Here is a 16,588-nt window from a genome sequence, read left to right as displayed (position 1 = left end):
GCACACTACTTGATCTTTCATTGATCCTGTTATAGATACTATTCTATAGATTTGCTGAGTATGCCTGAGGGAAATTAATCTCATGATTGTATACGGTGACACATATGTTCTTTGGTAATAAAATTTACTTTGAACTTTGAAATGGCTTCAATTCTGCTCATGGATGTGTGACTATGAAACTGGAAGTGCTGCTCTGACACCGGAAACATACTGATGAGTTTTGTCATTTCTCTTCTGTGAAAAAGCGGTATCTAAACTTCAGTTCTTCTTCAAAGCAGTAGTGTACTTTCTAACCATTTATTGTTCTTGGTCCAGTTTTCGTTGAAGTCATAGTTGGGGTTGCTGCAGCTGTGATTGTTTCGAGCAGGTGTATGAGTGCCTTTGTGGGGAACGTAGTTGCTTCAAAGTGCAACTTCAGCAATACTTATCAACAATACCAATCTGATTTGAGGTTGCATCTATGGTAAGGAAGACCAATGCAATGCTAGCATTCATTTCCAAAGGACTAGAATATAAAAGCAAGAATGTAATACTGAGGTCTTATAAGGCATGGGTCAGACCTCCCTTTGGAGTATTATGAGCAATTTTAGGTCCCTTATCTAAGAAAGGATGTGCTGGCATTGGAGAGGGTCCAGAGGAGGTTCACAAGAGTGATCCTGGGAGTGAAAGGGTTAATATCTAAGGAGCATTTGATGGCTCTGGGTCTGTACTCACTGGAGTTTAGAAGAATAAGGTGGGGCGGGGGGGAGAGATGTGATATCATTGAAACCTATCAAATATTGAAAAGTCTAGACAGAGTGGTTGTGGAGAGGATGTGTCCTGTAATGGGAGTGTCTAGGACCAGATGGCACAGCTTCAGAATACAAGGACATCCCTTTAGAACAGAGATGAGGAGGAATCTCTGCAGATAAAGGGTGGTATATCTGTGGAATTGAGTATATTTAAAGTGGAGGTTTTTAGGTTCTTGATTAGTAAGGGATTCCAAAGATTATGGGGAGAAGTCAAGAGAATGTGGCTGAGAGGGAAAATGTATCAGCCATGATCAAATGGCTAAGGAGACTCAGTGGGTTGAATGGCCTAATTCTGCTCCTCTGTGTTATGGTCTTAATACTCAAGAAGCCTGACACTCAGACAGAACATGACAGCCTGCTTTATTGGTCCCCCATTCACACCATTCCCTCACCCCACCTCTGATGCACAGCTCAAGGCCTAGCACCAGGCAACTAATCTCTTCCTTAATGTCAACAAGACAAAAGAGGTGGTTATCGACTTCAGGAGAACTGGCGCCAACCACACACCGCCTTTTATGTCGGCGGCACAGTAGTGGAAAGTGCGAGCAGTTTCAAACTCCTGGGAGGACACATCACACACGACTTCTCATGGTCCCAGAAAACACCATGCACAGTCAGCAAAGCTCATCAATGCCTTTGCATTCAGAGGAAGCTGAAGAGAGCTGATTTGCACATCCATACTCGGGTCCTTCTACAAATGCGCAGCACAGAACATCTGAACAGGCTGCACCACTGCTTGATACAGAAACTGCATTGCTGCATACAGGAAGGCTGTACAATTAGGCTAAACTGCACTAAGCATCACCAGCTCCAACCTAGCCACCAATAAGGACATATATAGAAAGGTGCCAGAAAAAGGATGGGTAACGTCATGAACGATCTCAGCCACACTGCTGATGGACCGTTTGTTCCATCCATCAGGGAGGAGGCTACATAGCATACATGCCAGGACCACCAGACTCAAGACAGTTCCTTTCCCCAAGCAGTAAGGCTGAATCACACCTCCACCCACTAACTCCACCACTGCTTTATTGTTTCTTGTCAGTCACCTTACGTACGGCCTAACGGCACTTTATGGACATACAATCTACGTAACTAAGCAATCTTACAAACTCATATTTATTGTGCTTTAAACTTCATTAAAATGCAGTCTCTCTACAGGCCCGGGAACCAAATGGCTGCCTTTGCGTGTATGATGAAGGGTCAGAAACCAGGAAAGCAGAAAGATTTTGCTATTCACTGCTGCTATGATATCTTTATAATGAATCTAAAGGAGTATTAAATAGCCGGAAGCACCGTCAACACACACAACACTGGAGGATCTCAGTGGGTCAGGCAGCACCTATGGAGGGAAATGGACATTCAGTTGGAAACACAAGCCCTTTCCTGAGATGTTAGTTTCCTTAATGGCCATTAAGGCCGGCGAGAGCAAAAACTCATCCCAAAATTGGCACAGAATCTTTCAGTGACGAAGCTGCTGAAAGGCATGTGGTCCCTTTGTCTTTTTATTGAAGCGGGGGTGTTTGTCGATGTATGTCATTTAGGCTGTTGGTTCCTTGCCAACAATGGAACAGCTGCTGTGGCTGACCAGGAATGTAAATGGGCCATTAGAATGGAATTGTGCTTTGTGGAAGATCATAAAAATTTTATACCTCTGCGGCACATTGTATTGTATCACAAACTCATTTGACCATCTTGCCACAGAGTAATTTATCTTTAACTAAAGATAGGCTTTCCGTGCTAGTGTGGCTTGTGTTGCTCTGTGCAAAACACGATGTGGCATTTTAGGAAGCACTCAAGCTCCATGATTATGAGTGGTAATCACGGTTTATAAAACCAAAGAATCAGATGTTTATTTTCTTTGTTATAAGCGATATTTCTTGTTCACAGAACTGAAGGTTTTGTGAGAGAGCTGTTCCCGACAGTATGGAAAAATCCCCTCTATTTTTGTTGGAATGCAAATTAAATTTCAGCATTGTTATCAGAATACCTTCTGGTGGGCACGTGGCCAAGTGGTTAAGACATTGGACTAGCGAGCTGAAGGTCGTGAGTTCGAGCCCCAGCCGAGGCAATGTGTTGTGTCCTTGAGCAAGGCACTTAATCACACTTTGCTCTGCAACGACACTGGTGCCAAGCTTATGGGTCCTAATGCCCTTCCCTTGGACAACATTGGTGTCGTGGAGAGGGGAGACTTGTAGCATGGGCAACTGCTGGTCTTCCATACAACCTTGCCCAGGCCTGCGCCCTGGAGAGTGAAGACTTTCCAGGCGCAGATCCATGGTCTCGCAAGACTAATGGATGCCCTTATTTACCTTCTGGTGCCTGTGAGGAGTTTGTACGTTCTCCCCGTGACCGCATGGTGTTTCCTCCAGGTGCTCCAGTTTCCTCCCACGTTCCAAAGATGCACTGTTAGTGAGTTGTGGGCATTCTGTGTTGGCGCTGGGAGTGTAGCAACATTTGTGGGCTGCCCCCAGCACATCCTTGGACTGCATTGGTTGTTGACGCAATGCAACGCATTTCACAGTTCCTATATTTCAACGTACGTGTGACAAATAAAACTAGTCTTTAATTAAACCAGTGTACTGCACAAGTGTAGATTATTTCTAATATGCATCTGGCTCCCTGAGTCCTTTGATTCTTACTTCAAAACCAGATTTCCAATTAATTCTCTCTGACACAAATTTCACCTATTTACCTCTGAAGATTATACAATGCTGAGTTAGCAACTGTGATCACAAATCCCTATTCTTTTTAACTCCAGCTGTTTGTAGAATGCTTACAGAGCACCTTGAATACACAAGAATTTGGGTCTCCTAGTTAGGAATCTAATCCAGACAGCCTTGTTCAATTGATCTGATGTTATGCATAGAACCTCTTTTATGTCTGTTTCAGTTATTAGTTTCTCTAATGAAGTGCGCTGATGGAAAAATGATTGCCACCTGACCGAGTTTAGCTGCCGTCGCATTCACTAAGCACAGAGGAAGATCGTGCTTTCAGCTTTTTCTCAGTGTTTTGCAGGATGAAAGGGTATGATGGATTGGTGTTACTAATTTACTTCTGCTCTGTGTGACTATCTGAGAATAAAGAACACATGAATAAGAGCTTAATTATTAATTACCATAATTTGGAATTGGAGGAGTTGTATCCCTTCTCTTGCTGCTACTGTTCATGAGTGTGATGTTTAAATATTTTATTTCTCGTCAGATTTCAGATAATTGCAGATTGACATTTAATCTTTTTCATCAGGCTGGTGTTGAATGTAATTACCTGCCATTATTTCTATTTGCAGTTATTTATTCTGAGAGTCATATAGAGGTATAGCACACAAATAGACTCTTTGCCCCGATATGACCAAACAAACCATAATTTGCAAGGATCAAAGTTCAAAGTACACATATGTCACAATGCACAACTCTGAGATTCATTTTCTTGCGGGCATGCTCAATAGATCCATCATAGAATAATAACCATAATAGAACCCATGAAAGACGAACCATCATAGGCGTGATGCACCAACGGTGTGCATCTCTCTTGTCCCCTTTTACTGGAGTTGTGGAGTCATAGAGCACAGAAACAGGCCCTTTGGCCCATCCAGTCCATGCCAAACTGTTATTCTGCCTAGTGCTATTGAACTGCCCACGGATCATAGCCCTCCATACCCCTCTCATCTATGTACTTATCCAAACTTCTCTTAAGTGTTGCAGTCGAGCCTGCATCCACCACTTCCATTGGCAACCTGTTCTACACTCGCATCACCCTCTGAGGGGGAAGAAGTTCCTTCTCAGGTGCCCCTTAAATAGTTCACCTTTCACCTTTAACCTATGACTTTTCATTTCAGTCTCCCTAGCCTCAGTGGATAAAGCCTGCCTGCATTTGAAATTGAAATTGAAATGAACCGAACTGAACTAAACTGACCGTTCCTAGAGTGTTTCAATGACTTTGTGGTGTGATGTTTTATATTCTATGTTTTTTGCTGTTTGTGTGATTTGTTCTTTTTTTTAACACGCTGGGTGTTTGATGTTTTCTTTGAATGGGCTCCATGGCATTTCTTCGTTTTGTGGCTGTCTGCGGGAACACAAATGGCAGGGTTGTATACTGCATATATACTTCGAAATTTGTATTTACCAGCTGTATTTCCCAGTTGTATTTCCCCTCATAATTCCTCACATTCCCATTGGTCCTTTGAGTTTCTGCCATTCACCTTCTCCTTAGGGAAAATTTGTAGCAGCCATTAATCCTCCAATCCTTGGGATGTGGGAGGATACCACAGTACCTAGAGGAAACTCTGACCATTATATGGGGAGTATGCAGGCTTCAAGGATTGAACCTCGGTTATTTGTGCTCTGAGGCAGCAGCAATCTGCCGACCTATGGATTTCTGATTGAGACCTGTGTCACAGGTGACCTGTGGTAGTTAAATAGTACCATGATAATATTTTAGAATAACACACACAAAACACTGGAGGAACTTAGCAAGTCTGGCAGCACGGAAATTAATAATTGACATTTTGCTCCTACCCCCTTCATCAGAAGTCGGCCCAAAATGTCGACTGCTTATTTCCCTCACAAAATGCTGGGGGCACTCAAAGTTCAAAGTACATTTATTATCAAATTATGCATATGTTATACAACCTTAAGATATGTCTCCTTACAGGCAGCCTCAGAACAAAGAAACCCAAAAGAAGCTATATAAAAAAGACCATCAAACACCCAGTATGGAGACATTAAAAAACAAATCATGCAAGCAATAAAAGCAAGCAAATTGCATTCAGAACAAAAGTTCTGAACGGAGCAGGCCACAGCCTCAGCCTCAGTTCAGCGCAGAACCGAGTAAAGTTCGCAGGACAGCAGGTGGAACAGGCCCGACCCTCACCTCCGGTCCAGACTCCCTGCCTCTTCAATCTGGCCTGGCATTAAAATCATCCAGACATCAGGGCCCTGTTACTTCCATATGCTCTGGGTCTGGAGCCCGCCGCCATGTTTAGGCCTGTATCCGACCATTTTAAATCAGCGTGGCGCTTATGTCAATCAAACATTGGGTGTTCCCTCTCTCTTGGTTTAGATGGACAAGCCTCAAATCTTCCACGCCTCTGCTCGCTCCGACTTTGCCTTTGCTCACCTTGAATCTGCTTTGACTTTGCCTTGCACCTGTTTGCTTTAATCCTCAGCTCAGCAGGTCAGGCAGCATCTATGGAGAGGAAGAAAGAGTTGATGTTTCTGGCCTTTCGTCGTGCCTGACTTGATGAGATCCTCGAGCATTTTCGGTGTGTTGCTTCCCAAGATTTCCAGCAACTAATGGGCCCTTGGACCGGCTGCAGCGATGAACTAGCTTTGTGGCTGTGGACTCACTTTTATGAAACTTAAGTCCTGAGTTTTACTTGTCTTATTTTTATTGCTTGTGTAATTTGTTCCTTCTTCACATTTTGAGTGTTTGATGGTCTTTAATGGGTTCTATTGGGTTTCTTTGTTTTTGAGGCTAGCTGTAAGAAGATGAATTTCAAGGTTGTATACAGTATACATTCTTCGATAATGTACTTTGAACTTTGATCGGCATAATCTCATGTGTCTAATATTTTGGAATAGCTATCTGGGAAGAAAACCATGGTAAAATATGTGTACATTTATTTTAAGGCAAGAATATGCCTTCCTTTGTCATTCACATGATAAAGCTGAATTTCATCTGGTGAAAAACTGATACCTTAATCTGTCCACTTTTGTCTAAGATGAATCAAAAAAATGTATGTGGAGATGATTTTTACCCTCAGTTTACTGAAATTTTCCATAAATTTGTTTCTATCAAATAAAGTCAAATTAATTTTGGGATCATTGATTCAGTGAAGCCAAAACTATGTTGGAATGTGTGCAGTGAGCAAATGGCCAGCTTTGTCTTGCAAGGTGTTGTACTTGGTCATTGCTGGAGGGGCACCCATATCTGCTAATTTGGAAGCATTGTGTCACGTATGACTTGTTCTTTGATGTAAATGCTTTGAGGTATTAGAAAGTGAGACAGTCTTTGCATTCTACCAAACTTCTTTCCTCTGTTAACAGTAGCATTTTTAGCGTAATTCAGGGTGATCGTGTTATTAGTACTCTCATTGCAATATTCTACTAGTACCAGAAATTAGTAACAAACTCAAAATATATATTAATAGTTGGATAAAATTGATTTGGACTTTTAACCTTTGCAATCATGGTGAAGTTGGGATAAAGGAAGAATTACTTCCATTTTCCTGTAAAATAGAAAATTGCAGAAGTGAACAACTTTGAGCTATACACATAAAAGTTGCTGGTGAACGCAGCAGGCGAGGCAGCATCTCTAGGAAGAGGTACAGTCGACGTTTCGGGCCGAGACCCTTCGTCAGGACTAACTGAAAGAAGAGCTAGAAAGAGATTTGAAAGTGGGAGTGGGAGGGGGAGATCCAAAATGATAGGAGAAGACAGGAGGGGGAGGGATGGAGCCAAGAGCTGGACAGTTGATTGGCAAAAGGGATATGAGAGGATCATGGGACAGGAGGCCTAGGGAGAAAGAAAAGGGGGAGGGGGAAGCCTAGAGGATGGGCAAGGGGTATAGTGAGAGGGACAGAGGAAGAAAAAGGAGAGAGAGAAAAAAAGAAAGTGTGTCTATAAATAAATAACAGATGGGGTATGAGGGGGAGGTGGGGCATTAGCGGAAGTTTGAGAAGTCAATATTCATGCCATCAGGTTGGAGGCTACCCAGACAGAATATAAGGTATTGTTCCTCCAACCTGAGTGTGGCTTCATCTTTACAGTAGAGGAGGCTGCGGATAGACATATCAGGATGGGAATGGGACGTGGAATTAAAATATGTGGCCACTGGGAGATCCTGCTTTCTCTGGCGGACAGAGCGTAGGTGTTCAGCGAAACGATCTCCCAGTCTGCTTTGGGTCTCGCCAATATATAGAAGGCTGCATCGGGAGCACCGGACGCAGTATATCACCCCAACCTACTCACAGGTGAAGTGTTACCTCACCTGGAAGGACTGTCTGGGGCCCTGAATGGTAGTGAGTCCAGTGCTCCCGATGCGGCCTTCTATATATTGGCGAGACCCGACGCAGACTGGGAGATCGTTTCGCTGAACACCTACGCTCTGTCCGCCAGAGAAAGCAGGATCTCCCAGTGGCCACATATTTTAATTCCACGTCCCATTCCCATCCTGACATGTCTATCCGCAGCCTCCTCTACTGTAAAGATGAAGCCACACTCAGGTTGGAGGAACAACACCTTATATTCCATCTGGGTAGCCTCCAATCTGATGGCATGAACATTGACTTCTCTAAGTTCTGCTAATGCCCCACCTGCCCCTCTTACCCCATCCGTTATTTATTTATTTATATACACACTTTATTTTTTTCTCTCTCTCCTTTTTCTCCCTCTGTCCCTCTCATTATACCCCTTGCCCTTCCTCTGGGCTTCCCCCCTCCCCCTTTTCTTTCTCCCTAGGCCCCCTGTCCCATGATCCTCTCATATCCCTTTTGCCAATCACCTGTCCAGCTCTTGGCTCCATCCCTCCCCCTCCTGTCTTCTCCTATCATTTTGGATCTCCCCTCCCCCTCCCACTTTCAAATCTCTTTCTAGCTCTTCTTTCAGTTAGTCCTGACGAAGGGTCTCGGCACGAAACGTCGACTGTACCTCTTCCTAGAGATGCTGCCTGGCCTGCTGCGTTCACCAGCAACTTTTATGTGTGTTGCTTGAATTTCCAGCATCTGCAGATTTACTTGTGTTTGCAAACTTTGAGCTATATTTGCAACATAGTAAAGGCATCCCATTAGTCTTGCGAGACCATGGATCTGCACCTGGAAAGTCTTCACTCTCCAGGGCGCAGTCCTGGGCAAGGTTGTATGGAAGACCAGCAGTTGCCCATGCTGCAAGTCTCCCCTCTCCATGACACCAATGTTGTACAAGGGAAGGGCATTAGGACCCATACAGCTCGGCACCAGTGTCATCGCAGAGCAATGTGTGATTAAGTGCCTTGCTCAAGGACACAACACACGTTGCCTCGGCTGGGGCTCAAACTCACGACCTTCAGTTCGTTAGTCCATTGCTTTAACCACTTGGCCACGAGCCCACTTTGCAACATAGCTCTGTAAGATCGGGAAGCTTTTAGTAACATACACAAAATGCTGGAGGAACTCAAAAGGTCTGGCAGCATCTACGGAGGGGAATAAACAGTTGACTTTTTGGGCCAAGTTTATACCTGTCCATAGATGCTGCCTAATCTGCTGATCTCCTCCAGTGCTTTGTGTTTGTTGCTCCAGATTTCCAGCATCTGCAGAATCTCATGTGCTTATGGGAGGTTTTGAGATCTGTTAGAGTAAAATCCTTCACTGCAACACACATTGCATTTTACTGTAACAGATCCAAAAAGCTCTCCTAAGTTACCACTCAAATTAGTATAATTTTATTTTTAGCATTTTGAAACCAAGCTTTTCAGTGCCTCTCTGGTTATCTTGAAACATATGGCTCTTTCCTTCTCTATTCTGATTCAAGAAAGGATGTGGTCTTGGAAACTGTACATTTGGAGTGAACTTCAAATCTTGATTCCAACAGTTTGCTTGTCTTGCTGTGACTTCAGCTCATTGAAAAGCTGATGAATTTTCACTTTGTAATTTTATACTGCATGTGGATGTAGCAATGATAGTCCTTCAGTTAGTCCTGACGAAGGGTCTCGGCCTGAAACGTTGACTGTACCTCTTCCTAGAGGTGCTGCCTGGCCTGCTGCGTTCACCAGCAACTTTGATGTGTGTTGTAGCAATGATAGTTTCAGGTTTCACCAACTATGGAACTCAAACTCTATGGTGCAACTGATTAAACAGTCCAGTTGTTCCTTCTTTTTGCACTACAGTACATATATATTTTGTAATTTATAGCAATTTATCTATTGGCACTAAACTGCTGCCACAAAACAACAAATTTCATGTCATAGAAGACAATGATTCTGATTCTGACATGTTGATGAAGCCAAGATAATATCTTAAAAAATAAACAAGAGAAAATCTGCAGATGCTGGAAATCTGAGCAACAGACAAAATGCTGGAGGAACTCAGCAGGCCGGGCAGTGTCTTTATCAACATGTAAATCTGTTAATGGGGAGACTTGCTATTCCATATCACTGATCGGTGATGTTTTGAATCTATTGCTAAAGCGTGGGGGAAAATATCATTTGTCTGGAGGCTGGGGGGGGGGGATCTGACTGATGTTCATAAGATTATGAGAGGCGTAAATAGAGTAAACAGTTGGTATCTTTTTCCCAGGTTTGAAATGTCTGTTACCAGATGGCACGTGTTTAAGGTGAGAAGGGTAAGTTCAAAGGTGATGTGTGGGATAAGATTTTTTTTCCCCCCACACAGAATGGTGGATACTTGGAGTATGCAGCTGGGCTGGTGGTGGTGGAGACAGATGTGATAGAGGCTATTAGATAGGCGCATGTATGTGCAGGAAATTGAAGGATGTGGACTTTATGTGGCAGAAAGGATTACTTTAGTTGGGCATTTAATTATTAATTTACTAGGTTCAGCACAACGTCATGGGCCGAGGGCCCTGTATTGTTCCATGTTCTATGTGTCTGTTCTACATTCAAGTGAACTATGCACACAGAACATATAAAATTACAGCACAATACAAGCACTGTAGCCCATGATGTTGTGCTAATCAGTCTATCTCTTCCCTCTTATATAACCCTCCATTTTTTCTGTCTTCCATTTGCCTATCTAACTGTTTGTTGAATACATCTAATTTATCTGCCTCTACCACCACCCCGGTGGAGCATTCCATTTTCACACAACTCCCAGTGTAAAGAACTTACCACTGACACCCCCCCCCATACTTTATTCCAATCACCTTAAAATTATGCCTCCTTGTATTAACCATTTTTGTCCTGGGAAAAAGTCTTTGGTTATCCACTCTATCTATACCTCATCATCCTGTGCACCTCTATCAAGTTACCTCTCATCCTCCTTTGCTTCAAAGAGAAAAACCCTAACTCACTCAACCTATATTCGTAAAACACGCTCTCTATTTCAGGCAGCATCCTAGTAAATTTCCACTGCACAGCGCAGTGTTCTAGGGAGACTTTAATATAAAATAAATATCCTAACATAAAGAGTAAAAGTGAAGTATAGAAGTTCATAATGCTTACATCAGTATATTGACTTAATGGGAATCTGTTAAATGGTTATTTAACTTGGGACTGAATTCTGCTATATAATTTGTGGGACTCAGTCCCAATGAAGAACCATTGAGCACAACTACAAGGAGCTTGCCACAAGAAAGCAGCATCCATCATCAAGGATCCTTACTATCCAGCCCATGTTCTCTTCTCGCTCTTGTATTCAGGTAGGAAGTACAGGAGCCTTAGGTCCCATACCACCATGTTCAGGTGATTACCCCTCAACCTTCAGGCTTCTGAACCAACGTGAATAACTTCAGTCACCTCAACATTGAAATGATCACTGAGCACAACCTATGGACTCAGTTTCAAGCATTCTACAACTCATGTTCTCAGTGTTATTAATTAATTATTATTATATTTGTTTCTTTTTATAATGTGCAGTTTGTCATCTTTTGCATGTTAGTTGCTTGTCAGTCTTTGTGTAGTTTTTCATTGATTCTATTCTATTTCTTTGTTCTACTGTGAATGCCTGCAAGAAAATGAATCTCCGGGTAATATTTGACGTGTACTTCGAAAATAAGTTTACTTTGAACTTTGGGATGAAAAGATTTGCTAGAAGCTTTCGGGGTCAAATATTTTGGCATGGTTTGATTGTTGGTTACATTTCAATAACAATTGTTGCAATCTTTTTCCCCCCCAATTGCTCATCGCATCAACTGTACTATAGTGCAGTAACAATTTCTGGTTAATCAAGCATTCTAGCCCTGTTGGATTTGGCACAGCTCATATACAGGAGACACGATCACCCCACTGAGTATCAGCCTTGTATGTTTTGAGATGCTCGGTAATTGCTGGCATTTCTTTGTGGGCATTTCTCTGTGGTAATGGGATCTGTGCCAACAGTCACTGATAGTGAGGAGCTGTAATTAAAACTCTGAACGCTTTTTGTTCCATTTAGTATGAAAATACACCCTGCTTCCATAGTTACCTCCTGCTTGCTGTTGGAAAGCTTGTCCAAGAAGGTGATCATCTACTTGCAAATCTCTCATTTCTATGGAGTGCAAAATCTCTGAGAGTAAAACAACTAAAGTAAGGGCATTAAAGAGTGAGGAGTGAAGAAATATATATTAATACCACTTTTGTCCCACTGATGAGTCTCACGTTTTTGCTATCAGTTCCTTGATTCAACTGGGCACTGGGTATGTGGCTTTGGACTGGGTTTCAGTTCTCCACTGTTAACTGCTTCAGCTAATAATGTAACTCTTGTAAATTTGGAGTGCAGAGAGGTGTGCTACTGCTGGTATTTGGTCTCCACTTCTAAATTCCCCAATACATGGATTCAAAAAATCAGTATCAGGTGTAATATCACCGGCATTTGTCGTGAAATTTGTTGATAAGTGCAGCAGTACAATGCAATACATAATAAAAACCGTGTATTGTAGTAAGAAGTATATGTGTATATATTTAAAAAGTTAAGTAGTGCAAAAAGAAAAAGAAAAGTAGTGAGGTAGTGTTCATGGGTTCATTGTCCATTCAGAAATGTGATAACAAAGGAGAAGCTATTCCTGAAGTGTGTGCCTTCAGGCTCCTGTACCTCTTAACTGTTGGTAACAATGATTAGATTAGATTATGAGGACACTCAGTCCTCGTTTATTGGCATTTAGAAATGCATGCATTAAGAAATAATACAATGTTCCTCCAGTATGATATCACAGGAACACAGGACAGACCAAGACTAAAACTGACAAGTAAAGGCATCCGTTAGTCTTGCGAGACCATGGATCTGCGCCTGGAAAGTCTTCACTCTCCAGGGCGCAGGCCTGGGCAAGATTGTGTGGAAGACCAGCAGTTGCCTATGCTGCAAGTCTCCCCTCTCCATGACACCGATGTTGTCCAAGGGAAGGGCATTAGGACCCATACAGCTTGGCACCAGTGTCGTCGCAGAACAATGTGTGATTAAGTGACTTGCTCAAGGACACAACACACATTGCCTCGGCTGGGGCTCGAACTTATGACCTTCAGGTCGCTAGTCCAATGCCTTAACCACTTGGCCACGTACTGACAAAAACCACATAATTATAACATATAGTTACAACAGTGCAATTTGATAAAGAGCAAATCATGGGCACGGTAAAAAAAAGTCTCATAGTCCCGATAGCCCCATCATCTCACACGGATGGTAGAAGGGAGAAACTCTCCCTGCCATGAACCTCCAGCACCGCAAACTTGCTGATGCAGCACCGTTGGAAGCACCCGGCCACAGCCGACTCTGAGTCCGTCCGAAAACTTCAAGCCTCCGACCAGCTCTCAGACACCGAGCACCGAGCACCATCTCTGCCGAGTGCTTCGATCCCACCCCGGCCGCTGGACAACAACCAAGACTCAGGACTCGGGGCCTTCTCCTCTGGAGATTCTGGATCACACAGTAGCAGCGGCAGCAAAGCAGGCATTTCAGAAGTTTCACCAGATGTTCCTCCATGCTCTCACATCTGTCTCCGTCAAATCAGGATTGTGCACAGCACCCTACTTGACAGATGACAGATACTCATCACTGGAGTGGCCGCTGCGCGCTGCGTTGCGACGCCATCTTCTCCTCTCCAACATCCTTAACAACAGGGCATGTCCTGGATAATGGGGGTCCTTAATGATGGACGCCACCTTTTTCAGACATTGCTTCTTGAAGATGTCCTGGATGTTGGGGAGGCTAGTGCTCATGATGAAGCATTCACCTACCCAGCATCCCAATCTCTTCCAAATAGTACATCCATTTTGAATGAATGTGACCTATGACTCATGGTTCAAGAATAGGTGGTATCTTTCCAGTGCCTGGCTGTGTTTGCTGTAGGTAATCCAGATCTCAAAAACCCATGGGAGAATTGGAATCAGTGCTGTCTTGTGACCATGAAAATTGTGCTGATTGTGAGGTCCTGTTCCTCAAACATCCTATGTCCAAAGACCATTGGACATAGGATCAGAATTAGGCCATTCAGCCCATCAGATCTGCTTCTCCATCGATCATAGCTGATTTATTTTCTTCCTCAACCCCATTCTCCTGTCTTCTTCCCATAGCCTTTAACCCCCTGTAAATAAAGAAACTATTAACCTCCACTTTAAATACACCCAATGGCTAAGCCTCCACAGCCATCTGTGGCAATAGATTCCACAGATTCCTCACCCACTGGCTGAAGAAATTCCTCTTCATCTCTGTCCTAAATGGCTGTGCCCGCTACTGCTAGACTTTCCTTTAATTGGAAACATCTTCTCCACATCCACTCTATCAAGATCTTTTAATATTCAATAGGTTTTAATGAGATATCCTTTCATTCTTCTAAACTCCAGTGAGTACAGGCCCAGAACCATCAAATATTCCTCAAATTTTAATCCTTTTTGTAAGGGGTTCCTTCTTTTATGTTACTGAGTAGCCTAATTAAAATGGCTTCTTTGTTATGTTAGCTGCTGAGAAAGTTCTCTCTCTAGCAGCTTGTTTGGGATATAAAGAGAATTATATTCATTTGCTAACCAATTGGGATAAATGTTATTCTTTCTTGTGTGTCTGTAAGCTATTGTGTCGCGCGGGCTTTGGCGCAGAAGGCGCGATGGGGACAGAGAGAGGTGACGCAATGCTGTAAGCTGGCTGATGGGACAGACCCCGAGTGGGAGTCTGAGGCCCAGGGTCTTCGGCGAGCAGAGGAGACAGATACAGACTCATGTGGAGCGTCTGGTCGACCACTGTGGTTGGTCCCAGGCGGCGGGTCGAGGGGATCGGAGGGGATCGAATGGTGGGAAGAAGACTCTGTTACTTGAGCTCCAACTGTTGTGCACGAAGTGGTTGAACTTTGATAAGTTTGGCGCCTTTTACTTTCCTTTTATATTTTATCTCCATTAATTACATAGTTCCAGTAATATCTATAAATTTGTAATCATTTAATCTCATATGGTGTATTGTCTGTTATTTGGTGGGGTGGGGTACATCACACAGATCCACACAAACTTGATTACCCAGTTTGGCAGGGCCGAAGGCTGCTCCCCCAGACGAAAGCGAGTTGAGCGAGCCTGAGGCTTACCGGGGGCTCCATTTTATTCCTGGGATCATTCTCATGAACCTCCTCTGGACCCTCTCCAATGCCAGCATATCCTTAGATGCAGTATAAAACCTCAGCTAAAAGTAGCGTTAGAAGTATGGATATAGAATAAAATGTCCCTAAGCATTTAAATATCAGCATTATTTACAATAAAGACAGCATTATAAAAAGTAGTTTAAGGTATTTAAACTATTCACTCCGAGTGTGGGTGAGTGGTAGATTCTTGGAGTAGATTGGTGAAAGGGAGAGGAAAAAATAGGATTAATGTAAATTCAATTCAAGTTTAGTTATTATTCAACCATACATAAATACCCATGAATCCAACCAAATGAGACAGCATTCCGGGGATCATTCGGGGCCAAGGTGTAAAACCCAGTACCAACAGTCACACACAGTACACAGCCCATACCAGATAGTAACCACAAATAAGATACACATCAAAGTTGCTGGTGAACGCAGCAGGCCAGGCAGCATCTGTAGGAAGAGGTGCAGTCGACGTTTCAGGCCAAGACCCTTCATCAGGACTAACTGAAGGAAGAGTTAGTAAGAGATTTGAAAGTGGGAGGGGGAGGGGGAGATCCAAAATGATAGGAGAAGACAGGAGGGGGAGGGATGGAGCCAAGAGCTGGACCGGTGATTGGCAAAGGGGATACGAGAGGATCATGGGACAGGAGGCCCAGGGAGAAAGACAAGGGGAGGGGGACCCAGAGGATGGGCAAGGGGTATAGTCAGAGGGACAGAGGGAGAAAAAGGAGAGTGAGAGAAAGAAAGTGTGTATAAAAATAAATAACGGATGGGGTACGAGGGGGAGGTGGGACATTAGCAGAAGTTAGAGAAGTCGATGTTCATGCCATCAGGTCGGAGGCTACCTAGACGGAATATAAGGTGTTGTTCCTCCAACCTGAGTGTGGTTTCATCTTTACAGTAGAGGAGGCCGTGGAAAGGAGGCCGTGTTGTTTGCGAAATCTGTAGTTGACTACTTTACAGCTTGTCTTCTCCTGAGTGAACACTGGGGGCAGCACTGACTCCAGCCTGGACGCTGTGCTGCACTGCCCCATTGGTGGAACACACTGACTCTTAACGCCTCTCTCCTGGCAGCTGTAAACAGGCGACAGTGCGGCTTGAGACCAGCCCTTGTTCCGACCAAGGCCAAGCAGCTCCCCCGCCGTCTACCCCTTCTGTCCGCCAATAAATCAGTAAATTGGGCTTGGGTGATTATCAATTGGCACAGACTTGGGATAACGGTCCAATTTGTCACTATGAATCTGTGATTCCAGCAGGCATGTTCTTGGTGCAAAGAGCGCATGGAGAGACATTAGTCTACAACTAGGTGCTCTTGGCAGGTGAGTAAGAGCAAAGTGTCCGTGAGGCATAATACCACACGTGTGCAGCCTGAAAATGCCTGCATTTTGAGGCGGTCCGCGATGCAGGCAATTCCCTACATTTGTCCTTTCTGAGCATAAAGTAGATGAAGGCTTCTGTCCATGTAATGGAGCGTGGGTGACATCCCTTGTGCAGCAGTGAGCAGTAGATTGTCAGGTTTGATGGAGATCAGTAGTAGCAGCCTGAAGTAATCCTGAGGCAAGA

Source organism: Mobula birostris, chromosome 11 (assembly GCF_030028105.1).
Source record: "Mobula birostris isolate sMobBir1 chromosome 11, sMobBir1.hap1, whole genome shotgun sequence".
Classification (NCBI taxonomy): Eukaryota; Metazoa; Chordata; class Chondrichthyes; order Myliobatiformes; family Myliobatidae; genus Mobula; species Mobula birostris.
This window is presented reverse-complemented; position numbering follows the sequence as displayed.